Genomic DNA, 20,563 nt, shown 5'->3' with positions numbered 1-20,563 from the left:
ATATAGTGAAAGTTGTTTATTTGCATCAACATCACATCAAGACTGTGGTGACATATTCAGTCTGCTAAAAGTGTTTCCTTCTCTTCATTACCTCTGTCTCACACTTCTTGAATCACTGTCACAGCTTATCTCTTTCCTACATCAGAGATCTGGTGTTCAGGAGCTACAAACACGTTGTAAGATACTTGGAGCATTAAAGTTTCTTGCAGATGCCATGTTAGTGATGATAGCATATGGATTGATTCTAGCATACATGCTATAGTTTTTACACTGTTGAACTGTGTATGCATATATTTATATTAGCTTAAGTTTTTTATTTGAGTATGTGTGCAATTTTTTCTTAATAATCCTTGATCCATCAACATCTTTTTCAGACATAATTAGTTTCTCTGTTGCACATATAGTATCTTCCCCAGAGTAATCTTCAGTCTCAATAAACACAAAAACAGTAGGAAGCAAATTGTACCCTAGGTTGCTCAGCCATGGTTTCTACTGAAGTCATTAACATCCCTGAGTGATAAGTCATCAGGGGAAAAATTTCACCCCAATTGTTTATGTCACAAGTCACTATCTTTTCAAGCAGAAATCATTAGAGGAACCTATCTTGTTTTCTCTTGGAATCAGAATTCCCTGAGCTGCTTTAAGAATTTAGGGTGCATAAAGAACATGGCATTGACATTTGAGGTAACTTCTGGAGAGAACTACTTTGTTGAAATGAAGGTTTACTATTTCCCTGAGCCCTACAATTTTGGGAAAGGTTGTGAACTGGGCAAAAAACTGTCTTTCTGTCACATCATCTTGGTATTGAGATATATACAATTTAGAATAAGCCATATAATTAAAATAGCCTCCCTTTATTGCTGTTACACAAGAATGGGAAACTGAGGAAACCTGAATTTGGGCTGGGTTGGGGAAGAAGTGGAAGGCTGCTCACTTTTCCTGTTGTTAATAAAGGATGACTACTGGCAAAGGTTTATTTCCATCAGTCTTTCCTCTGTTACCCTCAACTGCTATTCTAGTGAAGGACAGGGTAGAGAAGGAATTCAAGAAAAGACTGTCATGACCATTAAGAAAAACAGTGAATTAAATAACACCAACAACAACCTTGTAATTTCTGAGATACAGGAAACTAAATATATGTATTATAATTTGGTGGAACAGAGAAAAATTAGGGCTAACACGGAAGAAACATAGCATTGTCTAGAGCAGGAAGGAGATAGAAGGCCAAAGAGAAGAAAATTAGTGGTAAGATGAGAGGCCAACAGGAGGAAAAGAAAAGTAGCAACTGATTTATTCACCAAAGATCAAATCAGGGCAGAGAACAGGAGGAAGACAAGCAAAAATTGGCAATCAGCTAGGAATAGTATTGCAAATTTCTCCTGAAATTTGAGGATCTTGTCCATTTTCCTCTTTTTCTCACATGATGGATTTCAGCTACAAAATACTCTTGAAAAATACCACAAGTCCACACTCCATCAAAGAAGTGAAAGAGAAAGAAACACCAGAAGAGGAAAGGAAGGGAAAGGTGACTTTGGGGAGGGGTAGGAGCATGTGTTAACCTTTTCAGCTAGAGGCTAGAAGTGTAAAACTGAGAGGAGTATGGGGAGGGGAGATAGAAAAAGAAGTATCAAAACCTAAAGGGAATCAATACTGGGGACTTTGGGTGGAAAGAAGAGAAAAAAAAAAACAGGTAACAGGGATGTTCTTATGGAGTGTAGACAGCAAAATAGAACAAAAGAGTGAATAAGGAAGTTGTATGGAAGAAAAAGAAATTTGAGAAGTTGCAAGAAAACATATACTCTAGGACGGAATTACAAGTGATGATATGGTAACATGGAATAAAAAAAGACTTATGAGTCTTTAGAGTTTTCTCTTTCAGAGACTATCTGAAGCTAATGGTAGGCTTAGGTCTAGATTTGTTTCAAGCTATAAACAAAGCAAGGGAAAAGGAATTGAGTTTCACACTTTGGAAAAGCAGGGATGAGGGATAAGGAGAGGAAGATGTAGTTTGGCCGCATGTTTTGCGGTCTTTTCATATGCTACAGTAAACTTCTGCTGAAAATTTCTTTTCTTTAACACTGCTTAAAATCCACTGTAATTTATTTCTACTTGGCATGTTTTCTGATTGCAATTATCTCTTTATTCTTATCTTTCACTACAAATCTTAATGGCAGTTGTGATTAGGAGTCTGTTGCTTATTGATTACGTTGATATGTGCATAACAAGTTATTTATGTACTTAATTTAAATTAATTTTATTTGTAGTGTTGAAGCAGATGTTGTGGAGATGTGATTTCCAACCAACTGCTCAATGAAGTGTCACTTACATGAGGTTTTTTCTTTCCGGAAGCTTTCTTTTTCCTTTGTATGTATATTTCCGATCAGGACTACATGAGCAAATGACTTCCATAACTAACAGAAGTAGACGTTATGAGATTTATGATTCATTCTCTCCCTGTTGGATATGTACTGTACTGTGTTACTAAGCTCATTGATAATCTTTCTGGCTCTGACTGTATGTATACATTTTATATGCGTTCAGATACTGACCCTGAGCGGTAAATCACAGTTGCCTTTGATGTTGTATGTGGGAGGGTACATGTGTGCACATGAAAATAATGTGTATCAGCTAATAATTTATAGGACTGAGGTATGAGTATTCCTAAAATCATGCTACAAAGCAACAGAGAAGATGAGCATTCTCTATGTAGACCTCTAAATGTCATCTATATGGAGGTTTTCCTTTCTTATTGTATAGTCAACAGTTTGATTTCTGTCCTTCTTTCCAAAGGAGAGCGAAATAATTCTGTAACTGAGAGTCAAAACAATACACAGACAACAGGCTTGAGAGAACTGTAGACCTTTGCAGTTCTTTGTGTCTGTATTGCTGGTACTATTTGACCTGTCTTACATATCAAGTGTCTTTTTATTGCCTAGCTGAAGAATAACACCATGGACATAGTCTATGGGAAAGTAAAAATTAACTTTGTAAACCCTATTTTTACCTAGAATCCTGGCACTTTGACACTATTAAGTTTCTTACATTCTTTCTTTGCTGTGTGGTCTTCTTATTTAAAACTGACAGATCTAGTAAATCTGTACTGTTAAATTAAAATTGCCTGAAAATGGCACAACAGGTAGATTTTTTTTTTTCCCCCAATGTAATGTTATTTGTTAAGTATTAAACACTTTGGATTTACTACTCTGTGCTTCGCAATGAAGGTTCTAGAGAACAGTTCTCTTTTCCATGGTCTAAGTCATGGATGTGTCTTTTTTATTTCTTTTTTTTTTTGGTATATGTGTGTGCAGCATCTGTAATATTCTGCAATTTTTTTTTTTTTTTCGGAAATGTTTGCCTTGTTCTTGCACAGGGAGGTGGAAGTACAAATGTTGGATCACATATCCTGAATTTACTGGACTAAGACAGACCGTGGCACCTGTATTTTTTATCAGTAGATGTCATACACTTTGTTTATAGCAGTTTTAGTTTCTTGGTGAATTTTATATTTCACTGTATATCTTGAATAGCCTTTAGCTATTATCTGTATTGCTGTGTACTGGGAAATAAATCAGGGACTGAGTACCTTGTTGTTTTAGATGATGATAATCAGTCTCCTGTATAGGAAATATGTGATCACTAATTTGAGGTCGTAATGAGTCTTGCTGTAGGCAACTCAATTTCCATCAGTAAAGAGACTCTTTTTATTTCTGGTGCTACTATTTCAGGTACAGAAAGTTCTTTTTATTGTTGGGTTTGGTGGATGGGTTTTTTTTTTTTTTGGGGGGGGGGGAGTTAAACCAAATGCTGCCGTTGTTAATATTAGAAAGTGGAAATTAAATACTGTAGACGTCTCAAAGGGACTGATATGAATACAGAGTTTTGAATGTTACATTTAGAATTGTTATGATCATCATATTTGCTTGAAATTTGGAAAGTTTGATTTCTTGCACATAGATTGAATTCACACATGATTTGATCTAAAAAAAATATAAAAATTAAATTGGGAAACATTAAAATAAACCTACTTTATGAAAGATGTACATGGAACATGAGATATTTGGGGTAGGAAAAGTGGGTTTTCCTTGTCTTTTAAGATCTTCACCTCCTTTTTCCTTCTGTACTCCCCTAGAACTCACTGTAGAGTGGTTTCAATCTGTGACTAGGACCAGGTTAGGCCAGGAAAAAATACAAACTTCATAGACATGATGCTTCATTGTTACCCTTTTTTGGAAGGAGGGCACTCTTTTTTTCCATTTATGATAAGGGCAACTCAAGACATTTACATTATACCATAATATTTTCAGACATATTACAAAATAAAAACCAAAGCATTTTGACTCCTAAAACATTCACCAGCTCTCAGAAAGAGAAGCCATTCACTGCCGGACTAAAAAGACTGGGTAATTAGCTGAATCTGACAACTTATGTTTAATGTCAGAATGTGACTTTGTGAATGTTTTTCAGGACATGAAGAGGGAAATACTTAACTGCTCAGTTGATTTTATACCTATGTTTACACTATCATAAAGCACACATACTAGTTCTAAAAGAATATTCTGTTTGTATATGTGTGTGTGTATATAAATATGTATTAAATGACTAATTGTGCAGACTTTTTTTTTCTTACATTGCAGGTTCTGTTGGTCTGGAAGTAAGCAGGGGAATACAAGGTATTTTTTTGCTATGACAGTTGCATTGATTATAAATGTTAAATGAAACTCCTTTCCTTTGGGGGGCTCTTGCTGGGGGGGTAAGTGGGGAGTTGTTTGTTTTATTGCAGTGTAACATTCAAAATATTGGAAAAGCATATGGTCCTAATAGGCTTGATTGTGACAGGTCACATTAATTTCTTAGGCTAACCAACACAAATGGAAAATTACTAGCATTTGAGCTGAATCACATGTATTCTTGTACTCTGTGATTTAACCTTATTCATTCTGGACATCCTACAAGGGTAGACTACAGGGAACACAGTTCCAAATATAAAGAGAAGGGAACATGTGCCTCTGTGGTTTTTGGTCACCCATTTTAAACTGCACTGGACTGGTAGGTCCTGGAAATATAAAATGTTGGAATTGAGAAAGGGAAGGTAATAAGGGGTTTGGTTTTTTTTTTGGTTTTTTTTTTGTTTTTTTTAATGTAATAGAAAGATAGCAACCCTTTAGCTTTGAATTTCATCAGCTGGATCTCTTTTCTTCAAGCATGGAAGTGGAAAATTTTTGTGTGTGTGTATTGCAACCTATCTCCTTAACTCTGTCCATGCCTCAAAGATATTGGCAAACATGAATACCTACAGTCAGCCACAAAATGTGCAGTTATTGTGATGGGAATTAAAAAAGGAGTCTGAAAGCTGCTCTTTTGCTACTTACGTAGCAGAATCTTGGAGATGGTCTTAAAAGGCTTAGACAAAGCCATGCGCGGCAATTGTACTTACCTTCGTACTGCCAAAGGATTCTTAGGTGGTGTGCTGTCGTGTTCCTGTTTATTCTAATACCATAATTGCTGTACAATTTGGATCAGTGGTAGTAATTATGTGTGTGCAAAGCATGCTTCAACAGCTTTGACAATGGTATTCACTACAGAGGGTCTCCTCTTCACAGCCGCCAGAAACTATCCCATTCTATGCAACTTTTAATACCAGTATCACTAGAATTACCTTGCTAAAATGGAGAAATAGCTTTCTGAAAGCAATGAATATGAAGGAAAAAAGGCAGAATTTCTTAATGTCAATGTAACACCTATTTTAAAAGGATATCATGGTATCCTTTTAAATTTTTATAACAATATATTTAATTTTAACTTTTAGTCTTCTGCATTTGTCAAGCAGGGTGATTTATCATGGCAAAGTGGAAACGTTCTGAACTTGAAATATAGCAGAAAAATCAGTTGTTGACAGGCTGATTTATCTGAACCTGTTGAAGAAACATTTTCCCGTTGGTTTCTAGCCAACAACTATGCAAATACAAATTAACATTCAAAGAACCAACATAACAATTGTTATTAACATACAGTGCCCTCCTAGATATTTATTGCTGCAGTACAACTTCTGGTTTGTATGAATCAGTTTTCATTGTAGTTTATTAGCAATCAACGGTGATTATTTGGCTCTAGTGTTTACAAACTATAATTCATCATCCTCTTATCTTTTATTTATGAGACAATGTCAAATGAAAGAAACAAATTGTACATTGTTTTTGGTTGGAAGAGCTCTGCACTCTATAGATATTAACATTGCCATGAAGTGGCAGTGTTGAATGTTCTGCTCTGACTATCATGTACATCCAATCTGCCTTCATCTCACACCAGAGGAGAAAGTAGACTCTTCAGCAGTGTCTCACACTCTGGAAACTGTGCTTTTTAAAAACAGTTTTAGAAAAACCCTGACCCGTTAAAGTCAATGGGAGATTTGCCATTTACTTCAGTGAAGCCAAGATTTTATCCCTTCTGTTCGCTGTGTTCTAACTTTGGTTGACACCTGTGCTAAGCAAATAGGAAGCAGAAGAGAAGAGATTCCTTCTGTTCACCCTTCTCTCATGGGAAATAATTTTCAGCACATCAAAAATATTTGAATATTCTGAAATGGAACTGTTTAAATCCTGCTGCTCCCATTTTTATAACTGTCATCTTAAAGTAAAATATTTTAAGAAAGGAAAAATTATACTAGCATGTTATCTCTGAAGTCATTACATCTGTTACTGAGGAATAGTTGTAGCTAATAGGAAAGCTGTTCACTTTCCTTCTGGATTCATTAAATTACTACAATGGCAGTTACATTTAATTATCAGTTTCATACTATGCTAGTAGGAAGATGACATGCATTTACAATAAAAACCAGTTGCAAAACAAATGAAACAAAACAATAAAGGGAATGAAGGAAAGCAGAGGTGAGCACATATATTACTGGTAACATGTCAAAGCACTTCTTACCTATAGAAGCTATATTTTACTCCTGGTTATTAGTGGCTTCAGTATGACATTACTAAACTAAACAGGTTTATATTTGTTACTGTATAATAGAATATTAGTTATTTTATTCTAATTGTCACTCACATAGAAGACCTCCATATACTATTAGAAATTCTAAGAACTCTTTTTCAAATTTCCTTGTAATTGACATGATAAAACACTATTATAAAGTCATCAGTAAATTTTAGTATGATAATCTCTTATAAGACTAAAATGCATTTCTCTATGTTAAGCCAGGTTCTTAACCCCTAAAGATTTGCAACAAGGCATGATCTGCTGAAGGGAATATAATTTTGATCATGCTTTCTGTATTGTCATTTAATGAAGAATTACTAGTTAATATAGACTGTATAAGGTTGGATAAATTCCCCACATTAGGCCTGGCCTTGCCTTGCCTTGCCTTGCCTTGCCTTGCCTTGCCTTGCCTTCCCTTCCCTTCCCTTTTTCCCTCTTACAAAATTTCTTTAAAACAGTTTCCTTCCATTCTTAGTGGAAAAAATATACTCATATTAATGCAAAAAAATTATAGATTAATATTGCTATAATATTATTATTAATGATAATAGTGTTTATGCAATCCTGATTTAGTTGTGTAAGTCAAAAATGTTATATAGGAAATGAGCAATTTAATGCTATGAGGTCTGAATGTTAACATATATATATTATGGTGGAATAGCTTGTTTGATAGATCTTACCAGGAGACTTAGACACAATTTTTATCTTAACTTTGCTCATAGTATTTGTTTTCAAACACTCCATAGGTATCTTAACAGCAGCATGAATTTCAGAAAAAAATAATGAAATGAAAACACTATAACACTTTTTGACACTACTTGTGTCTTGTAGAACTCATTCTAGGACTCATCTTAAGTATAGAGGGTGAAGAAGGGAGATGTGAAGTTTCTGATTAAAAGCATTATGCATACATATGTATGATTCATTATCTGAATAGTATATGTAACTGAGTATACTTACTTACTATTGTGAATATTTCTTCCTGAATCATACATTCTTGGCACCAGCTAGACGTCAGACACTGCAGCGGTGTTAGAGCTAAACTGGGGCATGCAATACAACACATTAAGATTTTCTGAAGTTTAAAGCACAAAGACTCTGGGAATCAGGAACCCTTGTGATTAGGACTGTCCTGGTTTTCGGTTTAATGATACGTCCCTAAATGATCTGAGCTTTTTGATCCTGTATCTTTCATGGTCCTTCTGAATCCTTCCTGCCTCTTTGCCATCTCACCTTCACCCATAAGGCACCGTTTGTTTGGGAGAATACTGTCAAAACTTTTGCCTACATTGATTACATCAGCCACACTTTTCATAAAATGCAAATACCACAGAGCATCATGGAGACATTGAGTGACTTCTAGTTTACTAAATAAATAGACTTTCTGGAGTTGTGCTCTGACAACAGAGAAAGTAGCTTGCCAGTCAGCAGGCATTGTAAGTAACTCTAGGTTGTGTTTGTAATGTCACAAGGGCACCATGCTTGTCATATGAAATTATTAGTGACAGTTGATGAGAAACCTGAAGTGTTCAAATGATTAAAAGCACACCTGTGATCATATTATCAATAAAAATTAAAATGACCCGTCTCAACCGACTTTCTCTGCTGTCATGTACTGTGCACTATTTCCATGGTAATGAAGCATTTATGCCACTTATGCTAGCTTCAGATAATGTATTCCCCTCAGGTGTATGTTTTTTATCATCATCCATTTTACGGTATGAATGCTGACGTTGTAGGGGATTGCAGATGTGCCATAATCCTTGGTTTCTGCAAATAGTGTCTCCCTTCCCCCTCTCACTACACAGGTATTTATAGCTCTGTCACAAAGCCATTGACTGAATGTTGTAGATGTCAGTATATTCAAAATTTCTTTGAAAAGACTTAGCAGATGAATTGATTCAGGAAAGGGGTAATATGAAAGGTTTATCTAATATAATACATTCATTCCTAAACCTCAATTCTATATAACTAATATATTTTTAAGGATCATGTAATTTAAATGTTCTTTTTCAGAATGTTATTTAGAAGTTAGTAAGAAAGCTGGATATTTAAAATATCTAATCCTTTATGATAAATACTTTTTTAAAAAATATATGTTAATTGATAAAATTATATGTCTCCTTAGTTTATTCAGCACTTTCCTCCTTACCCTTGAGTCTTCAAACTAGTTAAAAGTGTCACAGTGTTTGATGCTGAAAAGATAAGGCAAGGAAAAAAAATGTCCATATGTGCAAACACAGTCTTGTGGTACAACTGAATGAGATATATTTAATGGTGGTGTTATGTAATAGATTCACATTTCTTTGAGGACAGTCTCTGTAGCTGTGCTATAAGGTTTGGATAAGAGAGTCAAATTCACATATGAGAGTCTGAATTTTAACAGTTCACTTCTCGGCATTTTACCTGTCTGCTCCAACTGGCAAAACTCTTTAATCTAGGGGCAATTCACCTCTTACAAGACAAAGTTGTTAGTTCCTTTAATGTTTTGCTGGAGTTTTTTTTTTAAAGACGAAGCTGTAAAAGTGATTATATTTTGGCCAGATAATAAGGATTCCTGGCCAAAATATGTTTCACTATCATTAGACTTCCCTTTAAAAATTTTTTCCATTAACCTTTCTTTCTCTTTTTACAAATGTCAAGTAGCTACACAAGAAATGGTTATAGCCTCCAAATATCACAATTTTATAAGATTGTAAACTCCATCTTACTGTAAAAGAACCTTATTTAATTAGTAATCTTTCTCTGAGTCAAAAGTAATTTATTTGAAATTAGTATTTAATACCTAGTACTGTAAAGTACAATGATAAGTGGGGCTTAACAGGACATTAACTTCTAAAAGTTGAAGTCCACCTAAAAGCAATGATTGATTATACAGTTACCAAAGAAAACACACCACTGATGACCATTCCTTTGTGCTCTGTAGTTATAAAACCACAGAGAATAAATAATAATTTATAAAACTCACACGTCTCAGTTACTATAATTAATTTTTTGAAAAAAATAATTAAATTATGATAGCTCAACAGGATTATACTAACTTTTAATGGGATTACTTAAGAGGATGTTAAACTTTATCTTTGATGAGAATGTGTGCATCACTCAAACTCACAACTTTTTAACATGAACATGGTGTTGAATCTCTGGGATCAAGATTAGATAAATGTCAAAGCTCAGTTTTGTTTGAGTATGTTTAAGAAATTCAATGAAGGGCAAAAGCTAAGACCTAATAAATTCATAAGGAAGAATCTAAATCTGTAAAGAGAAAGATAAAATAAGGTAGTGAATAATGGCTATAAAACAAATCAGGACTTGGATTCAACTGACTAAACAGGGAACAAGTTTTCACTAAGTATACTCAAATCATGGGGTAAAGAATAAGCAGGCAATCATGGAAAGTTTTGTGATGATAGGTGCAAATGCCTTTCCTTAAGAATTTATGCATTATAGAAAAAGAAAAAAAGATATGATCTGGTTTCATCAGTTTGACATCCAATGTAATTTGGATTTGGGACTTTGATTTTAAGAGATCTGAGGCTCTGTCTCATTCAAATTGTTGTTATTTCCCTAATTTCTTAAAGTTTGTTCCTTTGAAATCAAAGACTAGCTACTGACTACTTTCATTTTTTATTTGACCATATTTTAATAAATTTGATTCAAAGGTTATTTCCCATTTCCACCCCTTCTATGATATTTTTTTTTGTCATTGCTTAATAAACTAAGGTTAAAATATCTTTATGCCTACTGAAATCTCTTCCATATTTGTCCGTAACCTAGCAAAAAAAATTAAGCATATTCAAAGCCTCAAATATATGAGTAGTCTTTTTGACCTTGCTGTCACCTAAACAACAGTGCTTGCTGCATTTATTAATGCATTCTGAAAACACTTTGCTTACTGTTTTACTTAATCTAGATTGTAATTTGGTTTGGTTTCATGGGATGGAGAAGATCAAATAAAAATCACCTACTGTAATATTAAAATTATTTCAAAATATACGGCTTAGTTGTTCTAGTTTCTTGTCTTAGTTCAGTTTAGAATAGTAAAAATGCACTTTTTAGCTTTTAGACTAATGACTGTTGAGAAAGTATCCATCTACTTTCACAGGTAAATGGCATTTTTTATAGAAACCTTGCTCTTATTTCTTCCAATAATTTCATTGTCGTTGAGATCCTTCTGCTAATTTCATTGTACTTCAGGTCACCAAGCAAGTATGAAAAACTAATGTTCCCTTGTATGTTTGTTCTAAACTTGCTGATGAGTTTACACAAGATGGTATTTGCATTTGCATTGTTTAAATGGTAAGATTTAGTACTTCCTAAGAGTTTATACTTACAGTTTATGAATATGACATGTTTTGAGACATAAGCTTGGCCACCTGACTGATTTAACATCAACAAAACAGGTAATACCTATGTCTCTAAATTATTTCCTGCCCCTATCCGCTTGGCTGATTGAGTGAAGGAGTTGACTTGTAGACTTTCAGTCAAAATTTGAAATAAATTCTATAGGCAACTTGCCTAAAAATGTACTCACATAGAAGAATACAGCAGAAATAATTTCTTAAGTGTAGGTCCTGTCATGTATCCTTACAACTGAAATTGTTAATAATTTTACAGTACCATAAGAAAAGAGATGCATTAAAAAAAAACCCTCTGTGAGAAATCTGGTAATTTTGATTTCATAGTGCATTATGTTCACTAATTAATTAAGGGCTAACATGTAATATAAGTCCTTACAGTAGCAGTGAATTAAGTTCAGTGACCTGGGAAGTCTCTTCCAGTTTTGTAGTCCACTATTACAGTATCGGGTATAAACTGCATTACGGTATTAATGTAGCCTTATTATCCTTCATTTTGCTTACATTAACTCACATCATAGAATATTGCTACTAGAGAAACTAAAATTTCTGTTGGAAGAGTTTCTTTGATGTTTCACATAAAGTACAAATAAATAAGAATGGAAATTGTTTTCCACAGATCTGTTTTTGACCTTCCACAATCAAACATTTCTCTTTGTTCAGTTAGTGAAGGGGGTAATTAAGTTGCTTGCACGAACAACTAAGTCCTCAGGTTAATTTTTCAATATTCTTTTACATAAATAGAAGAAATGAAAGGGTCCTCCAGGAAGGTACTCAACACTCTGCAAATTATGCTGCTTCTCTGAATCTCTTTGGCAATGACTCATTCTTGACCCGTCTCAACAATTCTCTGATTATGTCTGCTTTTTTTGGCTATTCTTACCTCTTCCTTCTTTCCTTCTCCTCTGCACTTGTCCTAGGCCTCAAAAAGTTACCAATTAGTGTGTGTACTTATTACAAGAGTGAATATTCAATAGGTTTTTCCTTCTGGGAGATGATACTTCCCCTCTCATCCTTATGAACTTTAATGGTGTAGGGTCTCTACATGCTGTTCAGGTCTTATCTCTCATGCCTCTCTTCCCTGAATCTTGAGTGATCATTTCTGTGTTGATCGTTTCCACCTCTGATGTCTTATTTCCTTCTGTGCCTTCCATTACAGAAGCCCTTTATAGTCTCTTCCAGGACATCCACTCTTTCATCTTGGGAGTATGTGCAAGATCTACCTTAGCTTAATAAGCTCTTTTGCCTTTTTCTTTAATTCTTTTCACCATTCCACCTTATCTCTAAAAATCATGAACTGGCAGTTTAACATTGTTTCTCATGTCTTTCTTTCTAATCTATTTCTGAGTTCCTAATAAACATATTCTCTTTTTGTCCTCAGTGCAAAACATTTGTCTTAGCTCTTTCTTCTCTTCAGTACTAAAGAGTGCTCTCTGCCTCCAAACCCTTATGATTAATCTAAAATAAGAAATTTACACAAATCTTTTCTCCCTCACTGCCATGCACATATCCCTCTATGGGTCTTGTTCTGCTGAATTACATTTAAAAAGTCATCAAAGTACAGTCCCATGGCTCAACCTGAAGGTTAAAAAATATTAAGTGCATTTTTGGATTTGCATTGTTAGGTGTTATACACAAATTTTCTGCTGTCTCCATCACATTGACCATCTTTCCTTGTGCTTGTTGTGCCCTTCCAATTAATGACAGCAATAAGACAAATCACAGCCCTGTTTTCTTAGAAGAAACTTCTGACTTCCTTGGAGCATTGTAGCTATAGAATCCACGTTCTTTTCTGCACTGTGCTGATGTTCCTTAGTATGCAGATGATCTCTTTTCTGAGTCATAAGTTTCAGGAGCTGCAGCTTAGTGTTTTGGCTCATACTTAAGGCTCATTTAGGACAGTATTTTAAATATAACAATATCCTTTACAATTTTCCTAGGTTGCATAGACATAAAGTACGAATAACAGCCATATTATTTATATTATTAATAATGGAGCAGACTTGTGGATTATTCAGTAAAGGAAACAACAAATTTTATCTTGAAGGAGAGAAAATGTTAAACAATTGCATTTCCTATTCTCATTTGCTGTTCTGCTCACCATTGTTGCTGCAACAATGTTCTTGAAATTGAATTTGCTGTCTGTGATATTAAGTGTTCCTGTCCCATAGCTGAGAGATACATCTAGCAGCAGGTGGAAATGGATCAAAAGCAAGACTGTGGAGTGTCACACTACAAGGAGTATCTACTTCAGTTTTGTCTCGAGTAGCCAGGGAAATACAAGAAGTTTAAATGTAGAAATCCTTTGCTGTATCTAGTGTTAACAGCAGAAGAATGAGTCCTTGCCTCATTAACAGTCTAAAAAAGTATGTTGTGGTTGATTCTCCTAATACTCTACATATTTGTTTCAATCCACAGCAACATATGCATTTTGATTTCTTAAGATTCAGTCAAACAAGCAGCAAAATCACTTGTAATCACTAATATCTCAGTTCAGTAAACATCATAGACTAAGTATATCCTTTGGTCACAGTATGACATATCATATAGTAAGCTGACTGTATTGAACTTCCCATGATGGTCAGCTGTAGCATTATACATTATTTTCCACACTGAATACACACCCTGACATAATAGATTACCTTTATCACTAGATGAGAAACATTTAAACACGACGTTTCTATTAGAAAGTTGGAACATGTTCACTCTGCACTCACACTTGGTAAGGAAGAACGTTCATGCATAAAAAAAGTTTGTTTGCTTTATGTTTTTCTTTTAAGAATTGTATGAGAGTTACTGGCTTATATTTCCTTGTAACTGATCCAAGTGAGAGCTTTTTTAAAAGAAAATGTTATATTTTTGCAGCCTGCCATTTATATCAGGTTTTGACATCACTAGTCATCATTCTATGTATAATTGTTCAGTCATTTCATCTGATGCAGAATTTGTTTTCTACCTACATTTAGCATTTGCTAGTGGGAACTATGGCTAGGAAGACTTGAACGACTTTATTTACCAGTAATACAACACGCAGTTTTGTCTTGTAATTCGTGCTGACTAATTGTGAATATCCATCGCCTGAATAGGCTGTGAAACCACTTCTGACAAGAACATTGTCATCTACATATAAAAAAATGAATCACAGTATACATACCTGTATGATAAATCTCTTCCTTAAAACATGCACAAACATAGTCAGAAAAGATCTTGTAAAAGAAATAGGTAGAAACTTGAAGAACTGATATGCAGATCGGATTAAATAAACATCGTTACAAACAAATTTTCATTAAATTCAAGCAGGTTTTTACAACTGCTAAGTACATTGGTACATGTAACTAAATATTTTTTAAAAGCTATGTTTAAAAAAAAAAAAAGAAAATTTTGATACTTATCCATCAATATCTAAATGCCATTTTATTATACCTGAAATGTTTTATAGATACGTAGGAAACTTACAAAGCAGGCATACTTTTGACACTAAGCAGAAAGTTCAATGTATCTTCTAATTTTCATCTCTACTATGCAAATGTCAAATTTTTTCTACCTTGAAGCTGCTAAATTCCTTGACTTTTTCTTTAATCTGAGCATGATGTCTCCCACAGTGTAACCATACTGATATAAAATGAAAAGAAAATAAACTTGAGAGGCTATTGGAATTAAAGTGTAAAATTTGCTACTGTAATTTTCTTCAGGCTGAGATTTCATCCTTACCAAAGTGAGGATGTCTTCTTTGCAATTTGAATTTTGGGTTTAAAATACAAGAAAATATTGTCTGGCTATCATGTTCAAAATCCGTGCATGAATTACCACTTTTAAGTTCAGACTTTAGGACTTTTATTCTTTTGTTTAATAAACTTTCACTTCAAAGTGCCAACTTTATTGTGAGAGAATTCACCGTGTTAATAAGAATTGCTTGTTCTGATCTCATATTAATTATTTCTGTATTTGCAAAATAGGACTAATCAAAAAGAAGATGGCTTATGTCTAAACACTAAAGTTCAGGTAACATGCATGTGAGAAATTCTGATATCTATCTATGAGAAAGAGTAAGTTCCTGCAATGCCTCTTAATTTTGTTCTGTGGATATGCATATCATCCCTCTGGGTGTTATTTTTGCTGTTACTTAGAAAACTGACACATCTCCTGATCAGGACAACTAAAGAGTATACACTGCTCCACTGGGAGCAGGACAAAGCTTAGGTGTTCTATGAACCAAAATACCTAACTATCAATGGAGACAAAAACAGCCTCTCTTTTCTCTTAAAATGGGTTAAAAGAAAGAAAAGATTCTGACATTTTTGTGTACTATTTTTGTTATATGCCAATTGTTTTTCAAGTTATAGGAACTACCTGACACGGAAATTACTTATGACTTTTTATAAGTTTTTACTGGAAATGATGGAATTATGCCAGCAAATACTATTTCTGCATTTCAAACTCCATTTTTGTGGTTGCATCAACTTGCACTTTAAATTTGTGGTGTACTTATTTTCACTAAAATTGATGCATGACAGAAAAAAATATTTGTCATTGCAAAGAGGGACAAGACAACTTTGCTCTAGACCTCGTCTTGGCCTCCAAATGGATAATTCCTGACTTAACATTTCATACAGCCTCATTTACCTAATTGTGAGAACACAACATACGCATTCTGCAATATATACACTAGATGAAAGTGGTACATCAAGGTCTAAAAATCTTCATTGCGTTGTAAGAGGAGAACTAAAATAATTGTGCCATTACACAATAATCTGTGCAATGTTCACTTTTCTGGGCACTTGATGTACATAAAAGAGTGAAGAAAAATAACACTAAATATGGGCAAGACTAAAATTGTGTAAGAAAATCATCTGGGATGGGAATCAGAGGGAAAATGGAGAGGGAAGAATATGTAGCTGAAATTAATTTTTTTAAGAAAGACATTGAGATAAACTATATTTAAAACCATTTGTACAGAAAGAGGTTATAGTTTGATGGCACTTGAGGAAAAAAGAAGATGGCATCTATAAAACAAGTGATTAAAGATTCAGATGAACACTTTCAGAAAGATCGAAGGCCCCCATGAGTACCACATTTAAAATTAACTGTTTCTGGAAATTCTCTAGTTTATTGATCTTTCTCAAAGTATTCATTATGTTTTTTAATCCACATAGAGGGAGGATCTGAATATAGGTATGCACAAGCAAAGGAAATGACAGATGTAAAATTCTATTGAAATGCTGTGGTCAAGTAGCAGTAAGTATTAGCTATTAGCTAACAGCAATATAGTTGAATCTTCCTGGGTTACAGAAGTCATTTAAGCCTGTTTTCCACACATATCAATTGCATTCTAAAACTACATAAAGCTATAGATCTGGTATGTCCAAGACCACATAAAATTGACGGTTATTTAGAATCATAGAATTTTTGGGCTGGAAAGAACCTTTAAAGATCGTCTTGTTCAGCCCTCCTGCCATGGGCAGGGGCATCTTTCACTAGATTAGGTTGCTCAAAGCCCCATCCAGACTGACCTTGAATAATTCCAGAGATGACATATCTGTAAATTCTCTGGGCGATGTGTTCCAGTGTCTTGCCACTCTTAGCATAAATTGTCTTCCTTATGTCCAATCTAAACATGCAGTCTTTTAGTTTAAAACCATTGCTTCTTCTGTCACTACAGGCCCTCGTAAAGTCTCTCTCCATCTTTCTTATAAGCTCCTTTTTTATATTGAAATAAAGCCTCTCTGGAGCCTTCTCTTGTCCAGTCTGAACAGCCTGAACCCTCACAGCCTTTCTTCACAGGAGAGGTGTTTCAGGCCTCTGAGCATTTTTGTGGCCATCCTCTGGACCCACTCTAGCAGGTCCATGTCTGTCTTGTGCTCAGGGCCCAACAGCTGGATGCAGTACTCTAGGTGGGGTCTCATGAGAGAAGAGTAAAGGAGAATCTCCTCCCTTAACCTGCTGGACATGCCTCTTTCAATGCAGCCCAGGATACGGTTTGCTTTCCAGACTGTGCACATTTCTGGCTCATGTCCAATTTTTCATCCACCAGTATCATCCCGAGGTCCATCTTGGCAAGGCTGTTCCCAATCCGTTCATCCCCCAGTCTCTACTGATATTGGGGATTGCCCCCATCTAGGTGTAGGACCTTCCACTTGGCCTTGTTGAACTTCATGAGGTTCACACAGGCCCACTCCTCAAGCCTGTCAACATGACATCCCTTCCCTCTAGCACCTGCAACATTCATCTTGGTGTCATCCACATGACGGACAGTGGCTTAGCAACTACATCTGCCAACTCCCTCAGGACCCTGGAATGCCTCTTTTCAGGTCCTATGGACTCATGTATGTTCAGATTCCTCAGATGGTCTCAAACCTGACTATTTTTATGACAGGAGGGACTTCATTCCCCTTTGAAGTTCACAGACTTCAGAGATGTGGAAAGAGAGATTACCAGTGAAGTGAAAATCAAGGCAAAAAAATTTTTCAGCACCTCAGTCTACTCCATGTGGTTTGTCACCAGCCCTCCTGTCTTATTTACCAAGAGTAAATTTTCTTTAATCTTCCTGTTCTGGCCAAAATACCCACAAAAGCCCTTCTTATTATTCTTTGCATCCATCACCAAATTCAGCTCAAACTGTGTCTTCACTTTCCTGATCCCAGCTCTACACATCTGGGCAGCATCCCTATATTCTTCCCAGTTTACTTGTCCCTTGTTCCACTGCCAGTGCATTTCCTTCTTGTGACTCAATTTGGCCAGAAAGTTACTGAGCCATGCTGATCTCCTGCTTTCCTTGCCTGACTTCATACACATGGAAATTGAGAACAATTTGCACTCTGAGAATAATGTCCTTAAAGAGCTGCTAGGTCTACTCAGTTCCTTTGTCCTTGAGGGAAGTTTCCCAGGACATCCCATTCAGTAATTCCTTAAACTGTAAGTTTGCTGCCCTAAAATTCAGTATCCTGACTCTAGTCTTCACCAGGCCTATATCCCTTAAAAACGTGAATTCTACCAAGTCATGATCATTGCAGCCCAGGCTGCCACCAATCGTGACGTCTCTAATTTGTTCATCTGTTTTTGAGCAACAGGTTCTGTAACACTTCTCCTCTGGTTGGGCTGCCTATAACCTGGATTAAGAAAATAGTCTCCACACACTCCAAGAGTCTCCTGAACCACTTGCAGCTTGCTCCGTCCAGCAGATGTCAGAGTGATTGGAGTCTCCCAGCAGGATCAGAGCCTATGAGCATGATAATTCCTGTAGTTAAATTAAGAACACTTCATCAACAAGATCCCCTTGGTCAGATGTCCTATAGTAAACACCAGCCATGAGGTTTCCTTTGGTGGCTTGGCCCCTAAATTTTACACATAAGCTCTAAACCTGCTCATAGCTGTTTTTCAAAGACAGCTCTGTGCGGTTAGTCTGTTCTTTTACATAGACAGTAACCCCTCCACCCCTCCTTCCTTGCCTGTCCCTTCTGAACAGTTTATAGCCATTGATTGCAATGCTCCAGTCACGCGATTCATCCCACCACGTTTCAGTGATAGGGATTAGATCATAGCTTTCTAACTGCACAGTGGCTTCCAGCTCCTCCTGCTTGTTACCTATGCTGCGTGCATTGATAGAGAGACACCTCAGCTGGGCTGTTAACTGTGTCACTTTTTTAGACAAACAAACATGCCCTAATTCCTTCGAGGCATTTCACAGCTGTGTTCCTGTTGGTTTACAATACATCAGCAGGCCCTGGCTCTTTTCTGCGGCTCACAAATCCATCCCCTTCCCCTTCTAAATCATGTTTAAAGCTCTCCATATAAGTCCGTATTTGTAGGTGGAGGCAGGCTAGTTATGAATTTAACATAGGTGGTGTTTTGGAAAGTCTACAGATGCCAATATGATCCAATATATTCTGCGTAAACTAGTACCTATTTCCTAACGTATCCTTTTCTAAATGGTAAAAATACTTCATTGTGCATGGTGATCAAATGTCTATTAACTTTTTAATACGTAGTTGTAAGAAAAGTCCATTTTTTACCATGCTTTCAATTAACGTTCTAGTTTTGTTCTGATAACTCTAAAGGACCTGAAACAGAAATTGCAGTTTTAACTCAAATTCAGTGTGTATATCCCAGTGACCCCAAGATCTCAGATTCACATTTTTCTGTTACAAATGCTTTTATCACATTATCATCTCATCATGAGGTTATAATTTACAATGATCTGAGTTGATCTCAGTGTGTATTACTTTATGTACCATTCCAATTCTTATATCACAACGATCACTCTACTACTGATCAACAACTATTAAATATGGCATCATTGTCAATCATATATCCTCCACATTTATATGAAGTCATCTTCATGGAAAAAAATAATTTTATGAAACCGTTGATTTAAATCTATTGATTATCTCTAAAAAATGGTCTATAAAAATCATTGCTTTGATATTTTCAAGTCTAACCATTTTCCAGACTGCTCTAGCAAACCACTCCTTGAAGTTTGAAAGTTGAGAACTTGTTTATTTATAAACTATATCAAAATACGCTTTTGCAGTTTATTAATGTGCATAGATTTGTTTTCTGAGAACTCTTTGTCATTAGTTATTTTATTTATGTTGAAATGTGTTATAAAAAAATATGTTAAATATATTCCCCTCATGTATTTGAACATACCAGATTTTCTGCCACTTTTTTATAGGAAGTAGAAGGTATTGATTTTTTTCTAGTATTATGAGTTATGTATAAGAAAATTGACAAATCAGATAGACTTTCTAGTATTTCAGTGACTTAGAGAACTTAGAGTTGCTCAGCCATAAACAAAGGTTCTACAAGCTTGTGTCCTTGAGCTTTTGAACATAAGGTGATTCATAAGAAAGAAAACTATCTCCAGGTCACTTTTTTTTTTTTTTACATCAAGTTTTCTACAGATATTCTAACCTAATTCTAAGCTAACTGTGCAGCTTCTCGTCTACCCTTGTTTTGTCTCCTGCTTTTAATTGGCATGTATACATTTATGTCTATAAAATTTTATGCACCTAATGTGCTACAGGAGGCGATTTTGTAGAAAAATATGTAATTTTTCAATAGTAATGATTCTATGAAAATAAAATGAGGTAGGACAATGTTCTATAGCATATGGAAGAAAAATAGTAAAAACTAAATCAGTGGGAGACAGGGTAGACTGAGTAAGTGAAATCATGTATTTAAGTTCATTCTACAACCTGTAAAAGGCACACCCATTAAAGTTACAC

At 35.2% G+C, this 20,563-nt stretch overlaps 1 protein-coding gene across 28 annotated transcripts in view; it reads left to right on the top strand.

Annotated features, from left to right (window-relative positions):
- Positions 1 to 20,563, top strand: part of PTPRD (protein tyrosine phosphatase receptor type D) — a 1,257,748-nt gene that overhangs the window by 573,403 nt on the left and 663,782 nt on the right. For 27 of the 28 annotated variants that reach the window (XM_054809742.1, XM_054809753.1, XM_054809747.1 and 24 more), the window contains exon 6: positions 4,635 to 4,670. The exons of the other annotated variant lie outside the window; for it this stretch is intronic. The gene's annotated coding sequence lies outside the window, so the exon portion shown is untranslated. The remainder of the gene's footprint in view (positions 1 to 4,634; positions 4,671 to 20,563) is intronic. 28 annotated transcript variants of the gene reach the window in all.

The sequence above is a fragment of the Grus americana genome, chromosome Z, assembly GCF_028858705.1.
Source record: "Grus americana isolate bGruAme1 chromosome Z, bGruAme1.mat, whole genome shotgun sequence".
NCBI classification, from domain to species: Eukaryota; Metazoa; Chordata; class Aves; order Gruiformes; family Gruidae; genus Grus; species Grus americana.
Note: the sequence above shows the minus strand (reverse complement) of the source record. Positions and strands in the feature narration are given on the sequence as shown.